This window comes from Felis catus, chromosome A3 (assembly GCF_018350175.1).
Source record: "Felis catus isolate Fca126 chromosome A3, F.catus_Fca126_mat1.0, whole genome shotgun sequence".
NCBI lineage: Eukaryota > Metazoa > Chordata > Mammalia > Carnivora > Felidae > Felis > Felis catus.
The window spans coordinates 12112169-12140005 of NC_058370.1; the positions used below are offsets into that span (position 1 = coordinate 12112169).

Here is a 27837-nt window from a genome sequence, read left to right on the forward strand (position 1 = left end):
CCAGTGTTCTGGAAATAAAGCACACCGCTTCTGTCGGTGCCTGGCCAGCAGTAGTGGGGAGTGGAGGGGCAGGGCCAGGTGGCAGAGAGGAAAGGCCCGCCTTTAGGGGTGAGAGAAAAGGGCGGAAGGCTGTGCTCATAAGGGAGCCGCACGGTTCATACCCTCCCCAGCAATTTTCTGCCCACAACAAGCAGAATTCATTGCATACGTGGCATAAACTGACCTTAAGAGTTTGTCCTCACAGCAAATTCGCACATGATGGTAAATATGAATCATTACTCAGCGATCACGGTCATTAGGGGAACAGACTACGTATGGCTGCGGTATTATGGGTGCCAGGTTATGGGGAGCCTTTGTGTCTGTCCCGCACCAGGAGCCTCAAAGCAGGTCTGGGGGATGGGGTCCTCCTTCTCCTGGTGGTCAGTGGTGACGTTCGGGGCAGCTCAGGGCTGTAGGGAGGGGACATGGCAGATTGAAGGGTGTGGAATCAGCCATGGGAGATCTGAAGGAGTGTCAGGCAGAGGGAACAGCAGGTGCAAAGGGCCTGACAAACAAGGCCTGCGTGCAAACCTGTCTCTGAGTCTGCCTTCCAGTGAACCCAGCCAAAGATAGGGACTGAGCCAAAGAGCAATAAAAAAGGACAAAGCCGCTCTGTGGGGCAGGTCCGTTCTCCAGAGCTGGTGACTCAGAGGAGGCCAGGCCGCACCCGCAGTCACCCAGCTGCCTGCCCTCCATCACAGCGCTGCTCCCGCCCCACCCGGGGACCAAAGAATTGAGTCTGAAAGGCTTAGAGGCATGCAAAGACAGAAAGCGAGTCCACAAGACCTTCCAGAAGCCTCAAGAACCTCTGCTCCCGGTGCTGCAGTGTGTTTTTCTGAACCAGCGCCACCGGGGTCTTATAATCAGAGTTGTTAGTCAAATCATCCCCTCCCGAGAGAGTGAGGAGACACTGCCTGCCTCATTTCTGGCAGGCTTCAAAGTTTCCCTGTCACCACACTTTCCAGCTTTATACACTTTGAAACCCTGACCAGGAGCAGTCACCTGAAACGGCGAAACTACTCCCATATTCTAAATTTGAAAAGGTCCTCTGTCTGGGTCTGAAGCTTCTGTTTCTGAGCCTTCCTACTTGCTGGCTTCTAGGGTCACTACGGGTTCTTTCACTCATTCACTCACTCACTCACTCACTCACTCACTCACTCACTCACTCACTCACTGATTCTTGTGTTTATTCGTCAAACTTCTGATGTTGCTGGCCAGGGGCTACATGCTGAGATACAGAGATGCAGAGTACTAAGACCCTGCTCTCAAATGGCTCCTGGCCAGGTGGGGAAGGCAGATCCACTCCCTAATGGCTTAGTATGCATGAATTGTTTATCTTCTGGGCTAACTGATCCACTCCCTAAGGGCTTAGTATAAATGAATCGTTTATCTTCTGAGCTAACTGATCCACTGCCTAAGGGCTTAGTATGAATGAATCGTTTATCTTCTGAGCTAACTGATCCACTTCCTAAGGGCCTAGTATGAATGAATCGTTTATCTTCTGAGCTAACTGATCCACTCCCTAAGGGCTTAGTATGGATGAATCATTTATCTTCTGAGCTAAGTGATCCACTTCCTAAGGGCTTAGTATGGATGAATCGTTTATCATCTGAGCTAAGTGATCCACTTCCTAAGGGCTTAGTATGGATGAATCGTTTATCTTCTGAGCTAAGTGATCCACTTCCTAAGGGCTTAGTATAAATGAATAGTTTACTTTCTGAGCTAAGTGATCCACTCCCTAAGGGCTTAGTATAAATGAATAGTTTACTTTCTGAGCTAAGTGATCCACTCCCTAAGGGCTTAGTATGGATGAATCGTTTATCTTCTGAGCTAAGTGATCCACTCCCTAAGGGCTTAGTATGGATGAATTATCTTCTGAGCTAACTGATCCACTCCTTAATGGCTTAGTATGAATGAATCGTTTATCTTCTGAGCTAACTGATCCACTTCCTAATGGTTAAGTATGAATGGATCATTTATCTTCTGAGGGTGCAGTAACCATCCTATCTGGAAACAATTCAGAAAGCGTTGAATGCACAAAGAGTCTGTTGTTCATTCTATAGACAGTAAGGAGCCAAAGAATGTTCTTGAGCGGGAGAGTGGCATGAATAAAGGTGTAGTTGAGGTTCACTTACTTGGTTGCATATCTATCCATCCATGTAGCCATCCTTGCATCCAACAGATATTTAATGAGCATGTACTATGTGCCAGATACTGTGCCGTACTCCTGGCTTCCACCTCTGACAGTGAACAAGACAGTTCAAACAAACAGTCTGGGGAGGAGGGGTAGATAGACAATATAGAAGTATATTAGCGGGTTCCAGACACGCTAAAAGCTATGAAGGAAATGAACAGGGTGATGGCATTGACAGTGACCAGGAACAGGGTAAGGCTCCTTTGGTTAGATGGTCAGGGAGGACACCTCTGGGGAGCTAATGATTCAGCTGAGGTTTATAAAAGAAATGAGGCGGTTATGGCAAGAAAAGTGAAGAGAGTTACGGGATGAGGAAGGGTAAATGCAAAGGCCCTGAGGCAGGAAAGAATCTGGCTTGTTGGAGAAAATGAAAGGCAGCCAGGAAGCCAGTATGGCTGAAAGGGAGGGGAGGAGGAAAAGGTGGGATCCTGTGGGCCGCGTCCGGAACTTTGGAGCTTTGGGGAGAGCAGCCAGAGGCCACGGCAAAGTTTCAGTGGGGGAATGGCATGTCTTGGCTGCTGTGGGGAGCAAAGCCGGCGGCAGAGAACCCAGCAAGGGGGCCGTGGGCAAGCATGGTGGTGGCTTGGGCCAGGGTGGTGGCAACAGAGCCGGACAGAAGCAAAAGAAAAACAAAGACTGGGGGCTCAGGGTGGGATGGGGGGAAATTAAGATGTCTTTTTAGGATGTTTCAAGTCCAGAGTCCAGGAGAGAGATCAGGATGCTGATGGGAGTCTTAGAGTCATCTCTCGCACGCACGCACGTTTACTTAAAGCAGCGGAATGGGGGAGGTCACCAAGGACATGGGAGGAGGTCCAAAGACAGAGCAGAGCAAGAATGTCTTGAGCACAGGGTGCCACGTTTGGACCTGGCAGCAAGAATTGTGACATCAAGAGCCATTTGGTGGCACAGAGGGTGGAAACCTGGTTGGAGGACGCTGAAGAGGGTGGTAGAGTGAGAAGTGGGTCAGAAACCTGACGGGGGACCGAATGGAGGAGCGGGGCGGCCAAATTCCGGTGCAGGAGTCTCTCGCTTCTTGGGTCCTGTCATCCGGGTGGGGCCTGAGCCTCGGCCGCTCTCAGAGGCATCTGGGCTTGTGGGGCCGGGGCGCCTTCCACTGCCTGCATTTATCTGCCCCGCCCTTCTGCCCTCAGCCCGGACCCAGTATCAGCAATCGGCCAGGACTCGCGGTGCAAAGGGAGGGGCATGGTGCACTGGGGTGGGGCCAGGCAGCAGGCACAGGGCAGGCCCAGAGAGGGTGGGGTGCTCGCTCAAGGCCACATGGCAAAAGCAGGGGGGCAGATGGGGTAGCGGCTTGTCACTCAGTCTCCTTCAAGGTATTCAGCCCTGGTGTCAGCGACAGGAACTGCCCGGAGAGTAGAAAGGGTGTGGAAGCACCTGACAGATCCCTGGCGCATTGTGAGGGACACCTCCCAGGGCAGTTCCTGGCTGCTAGAGGCGAGCCCCAGGCCCAGACCCATGACTCAGGAGCCCTGTGGGCACAGCAGGCATCTTTTAATTCCTTTCATCCCTGCAGACCCCAGACACAAATAGGCTGGGGTTGCACCCTGGCTCTGCCTCTTGTAGCTGTGGGACCTACGGTAAATCATGAAAACTCTGGAGCCTCAGTTTTCTCATCTGTAAAATGGGGATAGCAACGATTAAACCCTTAGAAAGGAGGATTTAAAGTGCAGATAAGGGGGCGCCTGGGTGGCTGCGTCGGTTGAGCGTCCGACTTCGGCTCAGGTCATGATCTCGCGGTCTGTGGGTTTGAGCCCCGCGTCGGGCTCTGTGCTGACAGCTCAGAGCCTGGAGCCTGTTTCAGATTCTGTGTCTCCCTCTCTCTGACCCTCCCCTGTTCATGCTCTGTCTCTCTCTGTCTCAAAAAACAAAAACAAAAACAAAAACAAAAACAAAAAAACAAAAAAAAAGTTAAAAAAAATAAAAAAAAAATAAAGTGCAGGTAAGATCAAGCCATTCACTCCCCTGTGCAAAACCTTCACAAGTGCCCTCCTATCTCGTCGCCCTACGAGGCTCCTCTCCTCTGGTTTTCTCTGCCGAGCCTCCCTGCCCTCCTCGCTGCTCCTCCGTCTCACTGAGCCCATTCCCACCTCAGGACATTTGCCTGTGCCGGTCCCTCTTCCTGAGATGCCTTTCCCTCAGCTATTCCTGCGGCTGTGTCCTCAGCTCTCTCCTCGCTCCCTCACACGCCCACCCTGCTTCTTCCCAAGCACTGAGCACTCTACCTGAAGGCATCCTACTTGTCGGTTTACCTGTCACTGAACCGTGAGCTCCACCAGTGCTGGGACTAGGTCTGCTTAGTTCTTGGCTCTCGCCAGTACCTAGCACATAGGAGAGACACAGTAAACCAAGCTCTACAAACAGCAGCTACTATAGCTTTTGAACAACTACCGCTAAGTCCTTCAAGGAACCCCGGGCTATGCGGGTGGAGAAGGGCCAGGGAAGGCTCAGCTTTCCCCCTCCCCCATTAACTCTCGTATTCATCCCAAACCATCTCCCCGGGCACCAGCTGTCCCGCAGGCCCCGAGCTGGGCGCTGGAGACGAAGCTGTGAAGTGTGGTCTCCCTCCTCTCCGTGCCAGCTCTCAAGGGCACAACGGTCTGGCTCTCAGTTCCCCAACCTTCCACAGCTCCCCATGGCCACACTCTTGATTTCGGGGTGTCTGCGCTCCCCTTCCTGGGGCCTGCCGACTTTTCTAGCAGGACTTCTCAAGGTGCCCGTGGCCTCGGCCGCTGCCGTGTGGCGTTCTGTTCCCAGGGTCTCAGCTCTTGCGGCTCCCCGAGCCTGAGCCTGAGACGTGCTCAACCACCCTGACCTGCGGTCGAGCTTGTACATCTGTTCACATGCATGTGCAGGGGCCGCCCACCCGCCTCCAGGCCCTGCGCACATCGGCGCTCTCCTCCCGTCTCCGGTGGGCCCTGATGCTTTCTCTGTTCTCTGTCACCAGAGGGGGCCTTCAGTCTGGCTGCCTTAGTCATTGTCCCGTGTAAGGCTCTTGTCATCCCTGCCTTACAGATGGGGAAACTGAGGCATGGCCGGGGAGATCATACCTGCCTTCAGCCAGACAGCAGGAAACCTGAGCCAGACCCAGGTTGGTCCAAACCAGAAACCCGAGTCCTGCTCCCCTCTGGTCTTAATGCTTAGAACCACGGGAGCCTACCCCACAAGGGCCACCGCAGCGGGCCCCCTGCTGTCAAGCACCTCCCGGCTCACGTCTGGTTCCTGCTGCTCCCCCATGCGACCTCCACCATCCTGGTAGTGCCGGGCCTGTTTATCACCCCATTTTGGGGAGGGGGGAACTGAAGCCCAGAGAGTGAGAGGGCGTGGCCAAGGTCACCCAGCTAGCGAAGGGCGGGGCTGGACCTAGAACGGTGCCGTGGGAACTCAGAGCCCTTGCACACCTGCCCTGTGTGTCCAAGGGACCAGGCCACCTGTGTTTCTCTCCCTTACTCTGGGAAACGCAAATCTACCGAGAAGCTCCAGGCTTTCCGTTGTTCCAGCCAGAGCATCCCGGGAGCTGGCAAGAAGGAGCCACCGCTCGGGCCACCTCGGGCCCTTCCTGTCTGGCTGTCCATAAGCCTCTGTGCGGCCAGGTCTGGCCCAGCCCCTGTCCATGGTATACGGCTTCCTGATGACTTAAGGGCTTTCAAGCCAAAAGTTGGCCTGGCCTGGGAAACCACCACCCAAAAGAGCAGGGCCCGCCTAGATAGAGCCTGCTCTGAGGCAGGCTCTGATGGTTGAGCAGCCCCAGGGCTTTTGCTCTTGCCATTTGTCCTTCCAAGAGACTTTCCTCAGTCTCCCATGACCAGTCCCTTCTCATTCTTCAAGTCACAATTCAAACGTCACCATTTCAAAGAGGCCCTTCCTGACCATCTGGCTCACTATAATATGAGCTCCAAGAGGGAAGATGTTTGTCTTCTGTGGGGTGAAAACTGACAATAAAGAAGTTAATATCCCAATAAAATCCTTTCTGCCAGTGATACGTGTTGTAAAAATAACCAGTGCCTGGGCTGGGGGTCTCTCTGAGGCAGTGACATTTGAGCAGAGACCTGGATGGAAGGGAGGAGCCATGCCAATATCTGGCGGGAAGAGATTTCCAGACAGAGGGAACAGCAAGTGCAAAGGTCCTGAGGCAGGACTATGCCACTGTGTGTGAGGTACAGCAAGGAGGCCAGTGTGTCTGGCACAGAGAGACTGAGTGAAGGATGGTGGGAGATGAAGTCAGGAAGATAAGATTGGTGGGGGAGGGAGGGCAGATCATGCTGGGCTTTACAGGCCATAGGGAGAACATTGCCTTTTACTCTGAGGAGAGTTCCACGGAACATGATCTGCGGTGGGTTTCCACAGCCCCCCTTAAGCTGCCTTGTTGATAACGGACTAGATGGGGCCAAAAGGGAAGAAGGGAATTTATTCACCCAACCAAATGAAGGCCCTGTTGTGTGCCAGGCACAGTCCTGGCACTGGAGACACGGCAGTGAGTCACTGTAGCAAAAACCTCTGCCCTCAGGGAGCTCACGCGCTTGAGATAGAAGCGTGGGGATAAACCTGAGAAGTGAGTGAATGTAACAGTGTCGGGTGACGAAGTGGAGAAAACGCGGGCCGGGAAGCGTCTGGGAGCGTCGGGGAGCATGCAGGCACTGGCACAGGCAGGATTCACCCTGCAGATGCCGCGTGTCCAAGCCTGTGGGCTCCGGAGGGGGACGGTGGCCTCCCTGCGGCTGGATCCCAGACCCCGGCGTGGGGCTTGGCGCCGAAACGGGCTCCTACTTCATTCTACCTCCGGGGAAATTCGAGAGCTACGGCGCCTTGCCCAGAGTCACGTGGCTAATAGATGGCAACCCCTGGATCGAACCCAGGGCTCCTCTTCCCCACGGGGTGGATGAACTTGACTCCTGGTGTCCCACTGTCTTGAATGTCGGCCTCACCGTGACCTGGGGTCCAGCTGCGTCTGGCCGTGGTCTCTGCTGGGAGCCTACTCTGGGCTTCAAGTTCCAGCCGAGCCCGGGCTCGGGCACACAGTGGGCGCTCTCAGTAAATGGATGCGACGGAGCAGGCGCCAAGGTCTCGGCTCTGATGATTGCTCCGGGGAATTTTTCCCGCCAGGGGATGCCTGGCAATGTCTGGAGACAGTCTGGGTTGTCAGCCGGGGAGGAGGGCGCATGCTTGCTGCTGACCCGGGATGAGTGGAGACCAGAGACGCTGCTGAGCGACGCGCAGGGCACAGGAACAGAGCGCTCCCGCCCAAACCGCGCTGGTTGGGAGGCACGCGCGCTCGCGCCACCTGGTGGCTCCGCGGGACAATGCAGCAGCCTCGGGAGAAGCCGAGACTCAGAACCGATCCCTCCAGGGTTCATGTGATGACAAGTATCAATGGTGGCAGCGATCCCGCTTCGCCCCCGGCTGGCTCACGACGTGCGGGGTTAATGCGACGTGTTTCATGCGGAGAAACCCAAGCTCCGCCCCCACGCTAACAGGCAACCGAGAATGGACCCATCAAACTCCCCACCTTCCCTGGCTCAAAGGCAGCTCCATCTGGAGGGAGGCTCGGGGAGTCGTCCCCACTCCTCTCGGTCACCCCCATGTCCCTCCCTGCTCAGAAGCCCCCGTGGCTCCCACCTCATTCACAGTGAAAGCCAAAGCCCTGCCCGCTATTTAAAATCGAAACGCATCCCTGCCTGCCTGCTTGCCCTCTGCCCTCTATTTTTTATATACAGCAAGAATCGGCAGTGACATGTTTTGCTTACTTATCTCCCCTCCTGCCCACCCGCTCCTTGTGAACAGCCTCCTGGGGGGCAGGGGTGTGTCTGCTCAGTCACTGCACTCTCCCCAGCGTCCAGCTGTGACAACAGGTGCTCAACAAGTATTTGCTGAATGGATCACAGCCTCACACTAGTAATCTGTGGGTTCTAATCTCACCCCCACCACCAAGGCTGTGCCACCTCGGGTAGGCTAGTTAACTCCTCTGGGCTTGAGCTTCCTAAAAGAAGTAACAATAGCACCCACTCATCGTGTTCTGAGACCATTAATCCACAAGCGTTTAGAACCGTATGTGGCACTGTAGACATGCTCAGTAGAGACAGTGCTTCACATCAGTCACCATTCCCAGACTTCTGCCTCCTTCCCTTCCATGCCCTAAGCCCCTGAAGGGGAAGACTTATACCTCAGTCATGTTCTTCAGTCCTTTGCACATAGTAGGTGCTCATTAAATAGTGGTGTTGCGGGAAGGGAAGTACATAAATGTTTGAGGCATGCCTTCTATTTGTCATGCGCTGTGAGGCAGGCTTTCCTGGTCTACGGGTGAAGAAACCGAGGCTCCCAGGGGGCAGAGGCTGGTGAGGTGCCCTCTTTCCAGCCAGCTCTGGCCATGAGGGTGGGAGACCCACGGGAGCAGAAGGAAGGGATGTCATTCTGCAGAGGGGCCAGCAGGGGGCGAACGGAGCTCCGGGACGACCGTGGCTCGCAGGACCAGCACCGCCACAGGAGTGAGCGCCACCTTAAATTTTGCACCCTTGGCACCTCACTCGCCTCACACTAGCCCAGGCTGTGGTCTAAGAGGCTCTGTCCTACCAGATAGGCGTTCCTCCCGCTCTGCGTAGAGCAAGGGGCTGTGGGCATCCCGCACGTATGAGCTCCTTTCTTCAGGACGACCGGAATGAGGCGGGTACTGTCACTGCCCCCATTATTCAGAGGTGGTAACTGAGGCCGGGCGGGTGAGGTCCCTGGGCAGACACAACGCCCTTCCACGGTGTACGGAGGCAGGTCCCCTGCGAGGAGGGGATGAGCGCATCCGCGTGCTGACCACAGGGAGGGAGGCGGACACGTGTGCCCAAGAGGGTGGGCTAGGGCACAGCACAGTCGTTTGTTTAACACGCTTGTGGGCCCTCCGTATCGGGGAATCAGGAAGGCTCAGAGAACCGGGGAGCTGGGACGGCCCAGAGAGGGGCAGCTTCACCCGGCCTCAGGGGATGCCGCAGGGGAAGGGGGGAAGCCCACTGGGTTTTTCGGGAGGAACAAGTTATCCGTGTGGAAGCCGTGGGACACTTTAGGCTGAGGGGACGGTGCGTACGGAAGCCCCGGGTGACTCCAGGAGCCCCAATAGCTGAGTCTGCTCAAGTGGCATAAAAAGATGGGAGGGGGCGCCTGGGCGGCTCAGGTCATGATCTCACGGTTGGTGAGTTCGAGCCCCGCGTCGGGCTCTGTGCTGACAGCTCCAAGCCTGGAGCCTGTTTCCGATTCTGTGTCTCCCTCTCTCTCTGCCCCTCCCCCGTTCATGCTCTGTCTCTCTCTGTCCCAAAAATAAATAAAAACGTTGAAAAAAAAAATTTTAAAGGGACATGAGAGGGGTGCCTGGCTGGCTCAGTTTGAGAAACATGTGACTCTTGATCTTGGGGTTGTGGGTTCAAGCCCCACATTGGGTATAGAGGTTACTTAAAAACAAAACCTTAAAAAGAAAAAGAAAGAAAGAAAGAAAGAAAGAAAAAGAAAGAAAGAAAGAAAGAAAGAAAGAAAGAAAGAAAGGACACGAGAGAGGGTTAGTTATCCAGGTGATAAGAACATGCCAACAGCCAGAGAGCTTTATTCCTTGAGATGCTCAGAGCAGCTATGAGAGAATCCCTGTGGGGAAAACAGCCCCTCTGTGACCTGATGCCCTATATTACCTAGAACAATCCACAGTCCTCAAGTCTCCCAGCAGCCGAGGAAGCCGCTCGACCCCAGGCCACATGCTTCTCCCCAGCTCATTCTGGTCCCTGTAGGCCCTGCCCCCACGGACCCTGCGTCCGTGCCCAGGTTGGGATGGGGGATCCTGGCAACGGAGGTCACTTTCTGCTTCTCCCTGGCAGAGTCGCTCCGGCAAGGTACAGAGCGGGTGCTGGCCAGGCTTCTAGAACCGGGGATGCAGAGACTCTGTGCTCAGTGTCTCTTTTCTGGTTTTTAATAGAAAAACGTTTCCTGTGCCACTAACTCCTTCCTGGGGAGGGTTTGGAAACCGTTTCCAGATGAGAAATAATTTTGGGGAGGACAAAGGGCTAAAATTACCGGCCATTCTGCCACCAGCTCCCACTGGGATAAGCCTGCCGACGGTGGGGTGGGCAGGACTCAGAGCTGGGGGCTGTGGAGCCCGGATGTCTGCCCTGGCTGAGCTGCGGTCAGGCCACGTGGGCACCCCAAATAGTCTCGGTTTTCGGGCTGCCCACCCAAGCCAGGCACTGCCTCCACACCCTCATTCCTTGCAAATACCCTGATCAAGCCTCTGGATGCAGCTGCTGTTTTGCAGGAAATGCCAAAGCTGAACCGTGTGCAGCACCACCAGCCCCCCGCCCCCGCCCAGCAGCCCCCCAGCCCCCGGGAGAGTCTGCAGATCACAGGGCACGGGGTCTGCAGCAGACAGATGGCAGGGACGAGAAAGGCATGGGGCAGGAAACAGGGAAAGAGACTTAAAAGACACGGAGTTTTTTCAAAATGGGCAAGACTGTGTCCTGTCTGGGGACATCCGTAGAGAAAGAAGCAGAAGCGAGGACCCTAAACCAGGGCAGTGGTTCCTGCTGGGAGGGAGGAGGGGCTGGGGGACGGGGCTCCTGCTGGGGCTTCTGGGAGCCAGCCTGTTCTCCACCTGGAGGTGATCTCAAGAAAGTGTATTCTTTTTCCCGTGGTTATTAAGGTATCGGTTTGTGCCACATGATTTTCTGTACCTGTGGTTTATTTTTAAAAAAAAGAAAGAAAAAAGATTAAAAAAAAACCTGGAAATATCCTCCTTGCAGAGGGAGAAAGGGAGGTTCCTCTGAGCAAAGACAGAGCTGCAATTTGAGCCCAGCGGTTAACCAGTGGCCGTTCATTCATTCAGCAAATATTCGCCAGGCCCACCTCTGGGCTGCAGGGGCTACAGGGACACATTCCTGCCGAGAGGCACGTTCCTGCCCTCAGGGAGCCCTGAGGCTGAGTCTGGGCACAGGTCAGAGAACTGGGAAACCCTCCTGCCAGAGCACGGAGGGATTCTGGATAAAACGTGACAAGTAGCCTTGTAAATGGACGGCACTAGAGTGGAAAATGCCGCCTAAGCTGATGACAAGGGAGGGATCCTAGGAACTTGTGAAAAGACTTTTAATTCTGAAATAAATAAAGGTTGCAAGAATATGATGATGCAGAACCCTAAAACCCCTCACCTGGACTCACCAGTTGTTACATCTTGCCATTTCCTTAACAATTCATTCTCTCTCTCTTCGGGATCATTCCCCACCCCACCCCCCACCCTGAATCATTTGAGAATACATTGTAGACGGGATACTCCTTTACCCCTGAATATTTTGGGGTCTTTTCCCTAAGGGTAATGACATTCTCTTGTACAACCACATAGCTATCAAATTCAGCAGCTTTGACACAGCTATTATCTAAAATCCATAACCACTCTGCCAACTGTGCCAGTAACGTCATTCACAGCAAGTTTTTCCCCAATCCCGAGTCGGATTTGGCCATCGTGCCTCCCTGGTTTCTTTGAATCTGAGAGATTCTGTCCTTGATCTGGATACCCTTTGAGCAGACTGTCCCTCCTCTGTGGTCAGCCTGGTGTTTCCTCATGTGTAGACTCAGGTTGTATGCTTTTGTCCGGAGCTGTGGAGTGAATGTCGGAATCTTCTGGGTACATCTTGCCAGGCGACACGGGATGCTGGTTATTATTAACAATTGTCGATCAAAAAAAAAGTTTATTTATTTATTTTTGAGAAAGAGTGTGTGTGTGCATGCGGGGGAGGGACAGGGAGAGGGATAGAGAGAATCCCAAGCAGGCTCCCCACTGTCAGCACAGAGCCTGATGTGGGACTCAAACTCCTGAACCGTGAGATCATGACCTGAGTGGAAATCAAGAGTCGGATGCTTAACCGGCTGAGCCACCCAGGCACCCCAACAATTGTTGATTATTATTGCTATCATTTATTGGTGATGTTCACTTTGATCATTTGGCCAAGCTGAACAAAAGTTTTCCTGTAAATACTTTTTCCCTTTTTAATTAATCATTACTTGGGGGCTTTATTTTCATGTCCCCTGCAGGGATGGAGACTTGAACCTTAGGGAATTAGAACCAAGAATCCTGAGAGGGGAAACTTGAAGAGCTTCAAGGGGAATTAGAAAAAAAAAAATACAACTTCTATGTAAGAACTTGGGCTCTAGGTTGGAAGAAGTAATCATTGATGATGTATAGCCTCTGGCTTGCCTTCACTTGCTTTGAATTTTTACTTACAACTAGGCAAGGACACGGGGATCCAGACTGATGGGCGGAACCCACCTCTGGCTCCAGAAGTCAGTATCCTGTGACCAGAGCAGTTGGCAACTCGTGGAGAGTGACCAGAGCCACGTCAATGAGCATCTTCCCTGGGACCCTTTTGGGTGAGTAGGGAAAGGGTCTGTTAGTTTACGAGGACTGCTGGCCTCGTGCCTTCAAGAGACAATAGGGCCCCGCTGCAGGGCACTGGGGCGTGGACTGCACTGGTGAGTGCCCAGTGAATACAGGTGGGGGTTCTGACGGCCACCCCCACATCTCCTCTCCACCCCGTCCCCCACCCGGCACAGGATAGCTTCTCGGGGAGCCTGGGGGAGGAGTGCCAGGTGCAGTGGATATATGGGTCTCCCCGGCACCACCTTGGAAGCCCACTCCTTCCTTCCGGATGCTTCTGTCAGTGAGACGGTTACAGAAAGAGCCCAGGGCCGAGGGCAAGAGGGGAGAGGGCTGAGGCAGGCCAGGGTACCGGCCCGAGAACCTCTCCCGGACTTTGTTCTGATCTCCGTCTCTCCACCCTGAGTTGAAGACTGTGCCTTAGAAGCCCCTTCTGCTGGGAGAGAATGCAAAATGAGGGTCCGTTCCTGCTGTGGCGACTGAGCCTGCTCTGAGCAGAGCCTGTGCAGGGGCCCAGGGAGGCGAGAGGACGCAGAGGAATATGGGACTCACGCTCTGGAAGGTCCCCAGGGAACAGACCCCATGGGGGATCCATGCAGCCAAGAGGTTAATTCTGGCTGTGGGGACCAGGGGGGGTGACAAGGGGGGTGGATATCAAGTGAGGAACAGTTGATCATTGAACAGTATTTTATCAGGAGAAAGGTGGAGTGGGCGGGGGGTGGGGGCGGGGTACGGCCTGAGCAAAGGCCCAGAGGTGGGAAGGATGTGGGAGATTCAGGGCACCGGGAGCTGGGCCAGTGGAGAGGAGAAGGGAGGGGGATGGAGACAGAAGCAGGCCAGCAGGTCGGATCAGGAATTCCAAGACCTGCTCAGGACTTTGGACGTTTCTAGAAGGCCATGGGGAGCCAGAGAAGGATACAGAATAGCAGGCCCAAGACCAGGACCTGTGAGAAGCCGAGGGTGAGAAGTTAGGGGGCCTCACTAATGGGGCCGGGAGGGTGCAGGGTCTCACCTGAGGGTGAGGGTCTCCTGAGATTATGTGCCCTGGGCCTTGCCTCACCTGAATCCCCGGCCCTACCAGGGACCAGGCCAAGAGACGAGGAGATTTAAACTTTAGGACTGCCTCTCTGGCTGCTGGGTAGAGAAGGGACCATGGGGGAGGAGGGCAGAAGCCGGGCAGCCGAGGAGAGGGCTGTTGCTGTTGTCCGCGCTGTGGTGGGCTGGAGAGGCAGAGTGAGGAAGGTGGAATTTGGGGCTCTAGGGTGAAGGGACCTCCTTTTTACTCAGCGGTGTGCCCTGAGTGGTGTGCATGTCAACAAGCTGTGTGACCTTAGGCAACTTGCTTTACCCCTCTGCGCCTCGGTTTTCTCATCTGTGAAATGGGGATGACAGCACCTATCTAGAGAATGGTTATGGGGATTAAAAGAGTTAACAGGGACACCTGGGTGGCTTAGTCGGTTGAGCATCTGATTCTGGACTTCGGCTCGGGTTGTAATCCCAGGGTCATGGGATCGAGCCCTGTGTCCACCTCCATGCTGAGCTCCAGAGCCTACTTAAGACTCTCTGTCTCTCCCTCTGTCTTCCCCTCTCTCCCTCTTGCGTGCTCTCTCTCTCTAATTAATTTAAAAATATATATCAAAAAATAAAAATAAGTGAGTTAACATGTATAAAGCACTTGGCTTCTAGTTAGTGCTACCAACTGTTGGCTATTGTAATTATTATTGTGATCGTTAATATTATTGTCACCATCGTCTCCCTCCAGATTTCACAGCAATGAGTCCAGACTCCAGAACTCCATGTACCCGTGGAGTTTCACTCTTGACACTGAGTGCGTCGTCCATGAATCTTGCTCTGAGCTTGAGGGTTCCAGACTCTAATATCCAGGACCCACGTACCCCTTCCCCGTGCCCCCAGACCCACCATCCCTGAGTTTCTGATCCTGTCTGGGCTCCTATCCGGGAACCTGTACTCAGCCCCATCTGACCAGGACAGGCCTACCAGCCCAGTGTGGACTTGGACGCGGGAGCCTGTGGCCCACCGTCCCTGCTCACCAGCCTGTGCAACTGTCCCTGATGCTTGTCTCCTGAAGCCAGCCACTTCTTTGTCTCCACGGCCTGTCCAGGCCACCATTTTCTCTCACCTTTGCCACTACAACAGACTTCTTGCTTGTTCTGACTTAAACGGGAAAAGACTTTATGTTTAATTTTGGGTCATGCCCCTGTCATACAAGTTCAAACAATACAGAAGCATGTCAAAATTTGAGATCATGTACTAAATCTGGAAAGCTGTTAATAGTCGTTGTTTCAGGGGAGGGGTTAGAGACGATTGGTTTCATATTATCTGCATTTCACTAAATTTGGGGAGAAATGAGTGTGGCTTTTCTATTTTTTAAAAATTATGCTCAGGGGCACCTGGGTGGCTCAGTTGGTTAAGCGTCCGATCTTGGCTCAGGTCGTGATCTCACGGTTCATGGGATCAAGTCCCGTGTCGGGCTGTGCCCTGACAGCATGGAGCCTGCTTGGGATTCTCTCTCTCTCTCTCTCTCTCTCTCTCTCTCTCTGCCCCTCCCTCCCATAATAAATAAATACACTTAAAAAAAAAGTATGCCAAAACATTGGTAAGACATGTAAATGGTAAAATATTCAAATGGCACAAGAAGGTATGTAGTGAAAATGAAGTCTTTTCCCCACCCTCAGCCCCCAGCTTTCCCAGCCCCACCCCCAAGCAGGCCTGTGCGCAGCTGCCTGTGGGCTCTTCCAGAGAAAGCATCAGCATGCAAATAGACGCGACCGTAGATGGTCTTTATACACAAATAGAAGCATGACGTTCCCGCTGTCTCACATCTTGCTTGTTTTCACATGACATATCTTGTTTTGAGAGAGAGAGAGAGAGAGAGAGAGCATGATCAGGGGAGGGGCAGAGAGAGAAGGAGAGAGAAAATCCCAAGCAGGCTCCACGCTGTGAGCACAGAGCCCAACTGGGGCGGGGGGGGGGGGGGGGGGGGGCGGGGGGGCGCCGAAACCCAGAGTCAGATGCTGAACCAACTGAGCCACCAGAGGGCGCCCTTGCACGTCTTGTTGATCTTAATTTGTCACCTATGCGGGGGCGTCATCCTTTCTTACAATTGCGCAGTATTCCACTGTGTGGCGGGACCTTATCCTCCTTAGTCATTCCCTTACTGTTGAACCATTCGGTTATTTCCAGCTATTTGCCATTTCCAAGCGATACCAGAGTAATTGTCTTTCTCCTTTAACGCCTTTGTGCGTGTGCGCGTGCGCGGGTGCGAAGACCTGTGGGGAAAATCCCTGAGGTCAGATTTTAGGACAAATTTGTGCATTTGACATTTGAGGTCCATAGGATCAAACTGCACGTTGTAGAGGTCGTAGCAATTTATTCTCCCCCCAACAACGTGTGAGGGTTCCCGTTTCCCCATAAGCTTGCCAATACTGTGCGTTAGGAGCTTTTTGATTTTTTTGTTACTCTAATAGATGAAAGCATGTATCTTAATGTAGTTTAAACTTCTCTTGGGGCGCCTGGGTGGCACAGTCGGTTAAGCGTCCGACTTCAGCCAGGTCACGATCTCGCGGTCCGGGAGTTCGAGCCCCGCGTCGGGCTCTGGGCTGATGGCTCAGAGCCTGGAGCCTGCTTCCGATTCTGTGTCTCCCTCTCTCTCTGCCCCTCCCCCGTTCATGCTCTGTCTCTCTCTGTCCCAAAAATAAATAAACGTTGAAAAAAAAAAATTAAAAAAAAATAAGCTTCTCTTTTTATTTACTTTAATTATTTTTTAAAGATCTTTTTAAGTGTTTTTAATTCGTTTTGAGAGAGAGAGTTGGGGGGCAGGCAGGGAGCGAGGGAGAGAGAGAATCCCAAGCAGGCTCTGCTTTGTACCCTGAACTGACTGAGCCACCCAGGTGCCCCTAAACTTCTCTTAAAATCTTTTTTTAATGTTTATTTATTTTTGAGAGAGAGACAGAGTGTGAGCGGGGGAGGAACAGAGAGAGAGGGAGACACAGAATCCGAAGCAGGTTCCAGGCTCTGAGCTGTCAGCACAGAGCCCGACGTGGGGCTTGAACTCACCAACCATGAGATCATGACCTGAGCTGAAGTCGGACGCTCATCGACTGAGCCACCCAGGCGCCCCATAAACTTCTCTTTATAAACTGAGGGTGAAGCGGAGCTCTTTTTAGCTGTGGAGTCAAACCTGTCATTATTGGTTTGTGTCAGGGATTTCCACCGCTTTTTATCTTATTTTGTTTGATTTCCCCCTTCATTCTTGATGCCCAGGCCCATGACATGTGTCCCTGGGTGTATACGTGTCTTTGTGAAACGAGTGAGTGTTTCTACGTTAGGACAGGTTCTCCTTCTGTTTCTTGCCTCTTTGACTCGACATGCTGTTCCCACGATCTCCACACGTGGCCGCGTGTGGCTGAGCATCCCTCCCGGTGCCGAGAAGCCATTTATTTCTGCGTGCTTTCCAGCAGCCCAATTGCTCACGTCCTTTGGGGTGGAACATTTTTCAGTCATGAGGAAACCTGGGCCCGAGCCCGTCCTCTCTGAAGTCGGGAAGACAGGCAGGGCTGGGAGGGAGAGAATTTCCCTGCATGACTCATGCGGGGTCCTGTTGCACCCCCCCCCCACCAGCCCCCCCAACCTGCTGCCGCAGCCCCCAGATGGGCAGGCTGGGCCCCGGCAGCTGTCTGCACGCACAGCCTGGCACGGCCTGGGGAGAGAGCTTGAGGTCGTGAGCGGGCGTTTGGAGAGTGGGCTCAGGGCCACGCCTCTCCCCTGTCTGAGCTGCCCAGACCTCAGGCCTTCTCCCTGGGGCTCTCACACGCTGCCCTCAGCCTGTCAGGGGACAAGGAGCTCAGTTCCTTCCTGGAATGGGCAGAGCTAAGCGATAAGCACCCGTGTCCACCCTGTCTTTGTGGGCGCAGGATGACAACATGGGCACGCTCTGGCTGGCGTAGGAAGGCCAGGGGCTAAGTCAGAGCATATTGGGTCCTTCTGAGCCAAGGTCTCCTCATGAGTCAGATAGGGGTAGTTCTGGGGTGTCCGAATCTCCTCACGCCTCTCTTTCCTTCAGCCACCACAGTATAATCCATCCACCCATCCATCGCCTGGTGTTTATTGAGCACCCACTAAGCACCAGGCACTGGCTTAGTATAGACCAGATGGACAATGACCTGTGTGTTCCTGGAGCCAATTTGGGGTGTGTGTGTGTCAGGCAGAATACTGTGAGACCCCACCCCACAATGTCCACAGCCTGATCTCTGGAACCTGAGAACGAATACACTAGGTGACACGGCAAGGGGGGATCAAAGATGCCAATCAACATACCTTGAGCTGGGAGATGATCCTCGACCATCCTGTGGGCCCAGTGGAATCATAAAGGTCCCTCTGAGTCCAAGAGGGAGGCAGCACGCGAGAGACCAGACTCACCGCTGCTGGCTTGGATGATGGAAGACAGAGCTAGGGAAGGCAGGTGGCCTGGAGCCAGCTGAAAAGGAAAAGAAGCAGATTTTCCGAGTCTCCAGAATGAGCTCACTCCTGCCCCTTAAGCTTCGCCTAATGAGACCCAGCTTGAGCTTCCGGTCGCCACAACTATGAGATAATAAGCTGGCACGGTTGTAAGCTACCAAGTTGCAGTGATTTGTGACAGCTGCAACAGGAAACCAATATACAAATAGACACGTGTAGCGTATAAGATGTTAGTGAGACGTCCTATGGGGAAAAACAAAGCCAGATGGGGAACGGGGATGTTGGGATGGTTTGTGATTTTCAACCGGGTGAACAGGCTGGGAGGGCCTCACTGAGAAGGTCACATTTCGCAGAGGCCTGAAGGAGGTGAGGACATGAGCCATGTGGACAATGGGGGGAAGTATACCAGGTGGAGGCAACAGCAAGTGCAAAGGCCCTGAGGTGGGGGCATGTCTGGACTAGCTGTTGTGACTGGGGCAGATGTGGGGGAGATGGAGAGAGGAGGTCAGGGAGGGTGTAGGGGTCAAATGAGCTCTGGTGAGACGGGCCTGGTACAGGTATCGCCCGACAAGATCTATAAAGGTGGTGCTGGGCTTGGGGGGTGGGGGGGGTCCAGTTTCGGAAGCAGAGCACACTTCTCCAAGCAGGAATTGAACCAAGATCTGTCCCTTTCCCAGCTCTGCTGAAGTGAGGAAGGAATGTGCCCACCCCCCAGCCCACCCCAGCTCTTGCTTCTTAGGCCAGCCTGTTGCTTAGAACTATTCTCTGGATCTCAGTGCCTGATACGGCCTGGTCTAGGTGGGGTGGGCAGAAATGTGGTAACCTCTCGTCCCAGGACGGCCAGGCCTGGGTGGGGAAGGCAGGGCTGCCTCCCTTGGGACTGTGGCCAAGTAGTCCAGCCTGTGCCCTGAGCCTGGGCAGCTGGGCTGAGGCCTGGGGAGAAAGATGGCCACTTTCCCTCCAGTTCCTGTACTCTGTGACCTGGGGCTGCTGGCTCACCCTCTCTGGGCTCCAGTCCCCACCTCTGAGCCGCAGCAGTTGGCCTTTGGGGAGGCTCAAACCAACAGCCTGCAACTACATCCTGCTCACAGATGTGTCTAAGTGTTATAAATTAGTTGTCACCACTTAAAAGTCAGGAAAGTTCTCGTAAGACTGTATTTACGGCTGCCCTTGAGAAACCAGGAGATCCGGTGGCTGGTGACTGGGGCTGACTCGGCCCACCTGGTCACTTAGGACTCTCGTCCTGTGATGTCGGGATGATTGAGTTCACAGCCCTGGACTCTCACGGCCCCTCCGGCTCGGAGTCCGTTCACTCACTCAATAGCTCGTCCTTGAGCGTTAATATGTGTAGGACCTAAGAGCCAAGTCTTAAAATGCCCACTTACAGATGCGGGAAGGGAGGCTCGGGGAGGGGCCGTGGCCGGCCGGGGTCACAGAGTCAGTGGTGGGGGCTGCCTCTGAGCCACAGTGGACTGATCAACTGACAATTGGCCAAAAGCTACTGAGTATTGACCATGGGCCCGACGCCAGGCCGAGGCCCTGAACCAGACAGACAAGATCTTGCCTTCATGGGCTGATACTGTGGTTTCTAGAGCCAGAGCAGGGGCTTTGTTGAACATCTGCTTCTCTCTGTCTCTTACTCTCTTTCTCTCCCCGTCTTTCTCATGCACGCTTGCCCTGAGCCCCTCGGCCAAAGGTGCCCCCATCCCAGTCACCACTCCAGTCCCTTGCACCCACTGAGTGCCTGACCTTGAGGCACACGGAGAGGACAACATGGTCCTCTGGAGCTGCCGGTCAAGTGGGGGGACAAACGGGGACCCAGACAATCCCTCCACACAGAAGCCAGTGTTGGGAAGGGGGAAGAAAGCCCAGAGGCTGTGGGAGCCCGGGGGTAGGGGGACATCTGCCCCTGGAGAGGGATTGACGGTGGGCTTCCTGGGAGAGGCAGGGTCTGAGCTGAGACATGCAGGATGTGCAGGGGGAGGAGGAGGGGAAGGGTTCCGGGCAGAGGGCACAGCCTGGGCCAAGTCCCAAAAGCCAGGGAGAGATGGCGGCCTGGTCAGTGAGGCGCTGGGGTGTGAGGGGAGAGGGGCAGGAGGGAGTCTGGGAGGGGCCAGGGCACAAGCTGGGGTGAGGGGAGGTTGGGCTTGTCCTGAGGTTCGTGGGGGTCCCGGGAGGCCTGAGACCAGGAGGGACAGGAGCCAGGGCACCACCTCACACTCTTCCTTGTCTCAGCCTCTCCCCTTCTCCGTCCCCTCTCCCAGATCTATTCCTACGTCCAGCTGTCCTCCTGAGTCTTTCTCTCCCTGACCGGCTCTGTCTCTCAGTCTCAGTCAGCCTCTACTCCCCCTCCCCCATCTGGTGATACAAGTACTCCCTGCCCCTCCTCCCCCGTCTACCCCCCTACTTCTTCCCACTCCCGTTGGAAAGCTCCCAGGGGAAATGTCACCACCAGCCACTTTTGGTGCTCTAGGAGCCCAGCCCCAGCCCCAGGCTCCCTGGCCTCCGGCCCTGGAGGGAAACCACAGGCTTTTACTTTCTTCCACATGGTGGGAAGGGCCTGGATCTCTCCTCAGAGAGGCCGCCCCTAGTTCTGCTCCTAGTCCCTGGATGTCTTTGTCCCCTGATGTCCCAGGAGAGGGATTTTCCCCAGAAGGAGAGACTGGAAGCAGGAATGAAGGAGGCTCGGGGTCGAGAGAGGCCTGTCTAGGTAGTAGGCCCTTGGTGAGTGTTTCATGAATGGGCCAGTGGCTGGGTGTTTAGGAGTTAATCTTGAGAACACTGATCTTGAAGGGAAATTACTGGGTCATATGGTCCCAACCTCAGTCACCCAGGCCACCTCTACCTCCCTCCCTCCTGGCCTTCTCCCATCCCAGGATCTCCAGGGAGAGGGGTGTCCTCCTTCAGAGACATCTGTGTGTGTCTCAGTTCAGAGACGGGCCGTGTGATGCCCCGACTTCCATGTGGGTTGTAATCCCCCACAATGCCTAGCACATTTGTGCCTATGGCATGCTGAGTCAACAGACAGGTGTGGAGGCCCGTGAGGCCTCTTCACAGTATCTCTGGTGTCCCAGGTGCTACACAGTCAGGGTGACATCAAACCACAGCAAGGCTGTGGGGGGTAAGATTATTGTCACTCTACAGGTGAGGGAGGTTGAGGCTCAAAGGAGGTCACTGCTAGGGGCGGGGGGTGGGGGGGTGGTGCTGAGCCGGAGCCCATGTCCTCTGACTCCCAGGTCAGAGTCTTGTCAGCCACATCTGCTGGTCTCAGAATGGCCTCAGCGAGGTCTGCCCTTTCAGATGAGGGAGAAGGGGAGAATAAGCAATGATAATGGCACGAGTATTTCTTGAGCATTTACCATATGCTAGACCTTCTTTTTTTTTAATGTTTATTTTTATTATTTTTTAAAAATTTTTTTAATGTTTATTTTTGAGAGAGAGAGAGAGAGACAGAGCATGAGCAGGGGAGGGACAAAGAGTGAGAGAGGGAGCCATAGATTCTGAAGCAGGCTCCAGGCCCCGAGCTGTCAGCACAGAGCCCGACACGGGGCTCGAACCCACGAGCTGCGAGATCACGACCTGAACCGAAGTCGGACGCTCAACCGACTGAGCCACCCAGGCACCCAGGCTCGAGACAGAGCACAAGCAGGGGAGGGGCAGAGAGACAGGGAGACACAGAATCCCAAGCAGGCTCCAGGCTCTGAGCTGTCAGCAGAGAGCCTGACGCAGGGCTCGAACTCACAGACCGCGAGATCATGACCTGAGCCAAAGTCAGACGCCTTAACCAACTGAGCCACCCAGGCGCCCCTGTGACAGACCTTCTAAGTATTATCTTATTTATCCTTCCTGAGTCAGTCAAGGTTCTGCCAAAGAAGCAGATCCAGGATTGAGAGAGAGAGAGAGAGAGAGAGAGAGAGAGGGAGAGAGAGAGAGAGAGAGAGAGAGAGGTCGACTCTAAGGGCTTGGCTTATGTGGTGGCAGTCTGGTTAAGCATGTCCAAAGCCGGGCAGGACATCAGGAAGGGCAGGCTGGAGGTTCAGGTAGGAGCAGACATAGCAGATACCGGTCCACAGGTAGAATTTCTTCTTCCTTAGGGAAACCTCAGACCTACTCTGAAGGCCTCTCAACTGATTGGACCAGGCCCACCCAATGATCCAGGATAATCTCCTCTCCATACAGGGAACGATTATAGATGCCAGTGACATCCACGAAACACCTTCACAGCAGCCCCATCTGTGCCCGTGTTTGACTAACTGGGCACCAGAGTCTCGAACCGACCATCACACTCCCAAGAAGCCTCAAGGCAGGTCCCCGAGGCTACTTCCGTGTAGGGTGGGAGAGCGGAGGCTCGCTGAGGGGAAGTGGCCTGGCTCTTGGCCCTGCAGCTAGTAGGGAAAGAACCAGGTTCACAGCAGGGCTGGGCACCTCCAGATCCTCACTTCTGTCCACCTCGCAGTTACCCTTGGAGCCTTGCTTCGTCCTACAGCAGGGGAGCCGGGACCTGCCCGACTCAGAGGTCAGATAGTAGATAGTCCACTTGGGATCAGAGGTCGTGCTTTCTATAGAATGGGCCAAGAACTTGGGATGTGAATTGAGTGGTTCGAATCCTGGCTCTACCTTCTGTTGGCTGTGTGACTGGCTCCAGTGAGTGTCAGCCTCCCCAGCTGTAAAAGGGGGAAGGAACCTCTTTCATAAAGTAACGCGCGATAGCATGGCCTTCCCTGAAGTTCGAAAGCCACCGCTGTGGTAGGCGGGCTGAGGCCGTCTACGGATTTGACTTCGCATGATGGTAAGTCGTGCAGTGAGGGTGCCAGTTCCACTCCAGTTCTCCTTAGGTCCTACTGATGGTGGCAAGGAGAAAGCCGCAGACCGGGGTCACCCTGTCTCCAGCGCCTCTCTGATACTTGCCAGTCTCCTTTTTAGCAAAACGGAGGCACCTGGGTGGCTCAGCCGGCGAAGCATCTGACTTCAGCTCAGGTCATGATCTCGCGGTCTGTGGGTTCGAGCCGTGCGTGGGGCTCTGTGCTGACAGCTCAGAGCCTGGAGCCTGCTTCGGATTCTGGGTCCCCCTCTTCCTCTGCCCCTTCCCTGCTCATGCTCTCTCTCTCTCTCAAAAATAAAATAAACATTAAAAAATTTTTAAAAACAACAACAAAGTACTCCTGGCTTAGCACCTGCAATAGCAAATGTCCAACATTTGATGATGTTATTGTGTCTTCATGGAATTTATTTGTGCCATTTTGCTGCTATTTATAGAAAGTATATGGTGATTCTCCCCCCTACAGGGTGTTATTGTCAAGATGCCTTTCTATTAGTTTCTTTAAATCAAGGAATTGATGTAAAGAAAAATGCTAAGCAATAATAGTACAGAGAGTACACAGATATGGCAAAACAATGACAAAAAGAACCCAGAGTTAACAGAGGAAGGTTTACTCAGCATACGATAGGCAGTCATCATACTTGTGATGACGCTTGTTTCTTCATTCATCCATTCGCTCATATGCTGATGAGTATTTATTGAACACCTACTATGTGCCAGGCACTTGTTCGGATGCCTTATCAAGAGATAAGATTCTTTTCTTATGGGACAGGCATGCTAGTGGAAAACAGCGATAACCGTCCAGCAAATAATCAAACCGAATCATGTCATCAAGTAACAAGTCCAACGAAGGCAGCGTGCCTGGGAAGAGGGCCGTGGAAAGAGACTTGGAGGACCGGGGTGGTCGGAGGAGGCCTCTCTGGGGAGGTGATATCCGAACCGAGACTTGGTTAACAAGAACCAGTAGGTCATGGGAAGATCGTGGGGAAGGCAGCCCAGGCAACAGGAAGCAGCAAGTGCAAAGGCCCAGAGGCAGGGCCAAGCTCGAATCTTCAAGGAGCAGAACGAAAGTTAGCATGGCTGGATCCTCGTGAGTCAGAGGGAAAGTGGGGGATGAAGTCAGCAGGGTAGGAGGGACCAGACATTCAGGGCCCCAAGGAGCATGAGTATTATTTTTACAGCACCATGAGGTCTCCATGTGTCTGGCCGGCCTGACAGCCGTCATCTACAGCTGAGGGTATCTGTCAGGTTTCTGCCCAAAGTTGGGAGGATGTGGGGAAGGAAGGAGGCGGGGGGCCCACTGCTTCTCAGGCACGGCAGTGCAGTCCCACGAAGGCTGTCACATCTGCCGGGAGCCAGGCCCACCCAGTCTTTAAAGAATCTAAAACCAGTCAACACAGGGAAATATTTTTCTTTTAAGAAATTAAACCATCATACTGAGGCTGTAAAGTCCCCACCGTGGCCCGAGCCCCCCCACCCCAGCCCTTTCCCTGCCTAATTTTTCTTCCAAGCAATTAGCCCCATCTTACGTATTCAGGTTTTACTCACTTATTTCTTGTCTGTCTCTCCCACAAGAATGTCAGATCCACAAAGGCAGGGATTTTTGTTCGTTTTCTTCCCTGCTGCATCCCTAGCGCTTAGCACGCTGCCTGGCACATAGTAGGTGCTTAACAAATATGTGTGAAATAGATAAATGAATGAAATCGGTAATGAATGAAGACGTTCTATCAGCATCGCAGGCCTTCCCATCCTCCCAGATGTAACTGATTTTCTCTCTTCAAAACAGTCCCTTTATCTTACTCCAGGGGTTCTAAAACAGGGCGATTTTGTCCCCAGGGCACATTTGGCAACCTCTGGTGACATTTTTGTTGTCGTAGCCAGGAGAGAGGTACCAGCAGCACCTAATGGGTAGAGGCTGAGGCTGAGGATACACATTCTACAAAGAAGAACAGTCCCAACAACGGAGAATGATCCTGCCCCAAATGTCAACAGTGCTGACGCTGAGAAACCCTGCCTCAGTCTGTGCGGCCGCACAAAGGTACGCCTGTAGAAAATATAAAGATCTTTATCATGTTCGTGCTTTTCTGTCTTTCTAATGAATGTTGGAGATTTTTCAGGTTAGCCTAGGCAACCTTCTCATCCTTTTTAACAGCGACATAGCATTCCAGAATATAAGGCAGCAATGGTTTTCCTGGTTGGTCCCTCCTGATTGACATTAGATTGCTTGCTGTTTTTTGATGATCACAAATGTTGTTTAATATTTTGGGCGTTCATTTACATGAGCTATTAACAATAATTATTATCATAATTATTTTGCTTCAACCAGGTTGAGCAGGGATTTTAGCTCTTGTCACTAAAGCTTCAGGGAACTCTGAAGAGAGATGAATTGTCTCCAAGATTCTTCTGGCTCAGACATCCCCTCGGTCTGTAAACGGAACAGGCACACTCTGGAGAAGGTAAGGGGCTCACAGAGAGGCTTGGCAGAGGGGGAGGGCGTGCCAGATGGCAGAGATGGCCGGGCGAAGGTCTGGAGGCAGGCACGTGACTTCATGCTAAGGCCCGGCTGCTGTAGACGTGATCCCCAGACCTGGGCGTGGCTTGGATAAGCGGAAGCTCAGGCCCCACCCCAGATCTATGGAGTCAGAATCTGCTTTTTAATAAGATACCCAGGTGTTCTAGATGCACGTGGGAGATGAAACCGGTCTCATTCTAGAAACATCCAGGAAGGTATTACTATCCCCCAAGAGGGAAGAGTGGATTGAAGGGCTGTTACCCTCTGTTTTTCATCTCTCAGACACCTTTGGATGCTTTCGCTGTGGTGGAATTATGAAGGAGGACAAGAAAATGCAGGCACAGGTGCCCTATGCGCGTGCACGAAACACACTCACACACACACACACACACACACACACAGCACTGGACGTGCCATTCGCCATTGCAGTGACAGCTAAGAGGCACCTATTTCTCCCATGAAGGCATTTCCTACTGAAACGGGTCACACTGCATGCAGTCCTCCCACCAAGATCTGCAGGCCTGGGGGTCACCCCAGCCCAGAGGTTAGAGGTGACACTTCAGACACTTGAAGGCCAGCAGTAAAACTGGTAACTCGAGGGCCTTATCCTTGCTCATAGCCGGGGAGAAGAACCCATCAGGGCCTGTCTGGTCTGGTGGGAGCGGAGCCACGCGGCTGTCCTGTTGGGGCCTCACGCTGACTCAACCAGAGGCCCCTTTGGTGTAAATCCGCCTCCTTTAAGGGCTCAGAGTCAGGCCTTTCATAGAAGCCATCTGTATAAACAAAGTATTTCGGGGTCTAAAAAAGTGGTTTCTTCTCTGGGCAAGACCTTTTGAACTAACTGTCCCCTCACTCCAGCTCCCTCCTGTGCTGAAAAAGATCAAGACTGGGCAAAAAGAAACATGTCATTTTAGTCCACATTTCTTAAGAAAACAAAAACACATTTGAATTCCTCTCCTCCCTGTGGGAGGAGACTGTTGGCCCTGTGCCTGGTTCTGGAAGGCTCTGGATCTCAAGCTGAGGGGACGGCCTCCTCAGAAGACTTTCTCCTGACCTCTGACCTCTGACCTCCAGCTTTGACTTTTCCTGTTTCCCTGCATCCTGACTCCCCACATCTTCTGGGCGCGTCTCTGAGCCTCCGTCTGGTCCACGCAGGAAGGCAACAAAGTTCACAGCATAAATATTCAGCTTAAAGATCTCGGGGGGCGTTTGGGGGAGGCTCCTGGCTGTGGGGTTCCAGGCACAGCTGACCCCTCAGCTCTTCCAACAGCATCATCCTGCTCCCGCCTGCCTGTCCTCCACGACCACCTCCCTCAGCCCCACAATCCAGGGCAGCCGACAGTGGTACCTAGAGGGGGCTGGGTGGGGAGGCTCCCCCACAGTGGCTGCCATCCCTCCCCAAAGCACCCCGATAAACACACAATCTAGGCCAGTGCCAGTGCAGCTGGCCTTAGTAGGCTGCCCCTTCAGACCGGACCGCTGGCCCCCAGCTCCTCCCACAGAGACCATCCAGGCCCACCATGTAAAGCTCCGGCCTCGTTCGCAGCAAAGGTTAACATCCGGGGATCTGAGCCAGACTTGCGTTTGAAATCTGCCGATTCTTACTTAGCTGGATGGCCAATGCGTAAGGTGCTTTGGTTCTTTGAGCCTCTCATTTCCTCCCTGTAAAATGAGGTAACGTCAGTGGTTCTCAACTGAGGGTGATTGGCCCCCCTGGGAAGCATTTGGAAAAGCCTGGAGGCATTTTTGTCTGTCACAACTTGGGAGTGGGGGGTGCTGCTATTGGCATCTGGTGGGTAGAGGCCGGGGACACTGGTAAATCGCCTGCACAGCAGAGAATGATCCAGCACAGACATCGACGGTGTCGAGGCTGAGGGACGCTTGGGGAAAGAGATCCCCACACGGCAGGGTTGCTAGGGAGGACCAAGTTCACCAAGCAGCTAATACAGGGTCTGGCCCGTGCTAAATACCCAGTCCTGCCAGTGTAGTTAATATTATAATGGGGCGCCTGGGGGGCTCAGTCGGTGAAGCGTCCGGCTTCGGCTCAGGTCATGATTTCGCGGTCTGTGAGTTCAAGCCCCGCGTCGGGCTCTGTGCTGGCAGCTCAGAGCCTGGAGCCTGCTTCGGATTCTGTGTCTCCCTCTCTCTCCGACCCTCCCCCGTGCATGCTCTGTCTCTCTCTGTCTCAAAGATAAATAAACGTTAAAAAAAAATTAAAAAAAAATATCATCATCCTGTCTGTTGACCCCTTCCTTCTCTCTCCAGCCTCAGGCCATCTCCTAGCACTACACCAAGGGGTACCTTTCACAGTGCGGTGAGTACCTGTCCTTCCCCATTTCCACATTCCAACCACAGGCCTCTTGCCCGGATTCCCATAGCCGCCTGCTCACTGG

At 53.7% G+C, this 27837-nt stretch overlaps 2 long non-coding RNA genes across 2 annotated transcripts; one reads left to right on the plus strand and one right to left on the minus strand.

The window, feature by feature from the left end:
- Positions 1–11547: 11547 nt before the first annotated feature.
- On the minus strand, positions 11548–18171 carry LOC123384284. Its single transcript, XR_006595113.1, has 3 exons — positions 17973–18171; positions 12528–12621; positions 11548–11912 (listed from the first exon to the last, which is right to left on the minus strand). It is a non-coding gene; the product is annotated as an uncharacterized LOC123384284 (long non-coding RNA).
- Positions 18172–18338: 167 nt separating this feature from the next.
- On the plus strand, positions 18339–27528 carry LOC123384285. The gene is made up of 4 exons (XR_006595114.1): positions 18339–18479; positions 24810–24970; positions 25259–25388; positions 25727–27528. It is a non-coding gene; the product is annotated as an uncharacterized LOC123384285 (long non-coding RNA).
- The last annotated feature ends 309 nt before the right edge of the window (positions 27529–27837 follow it).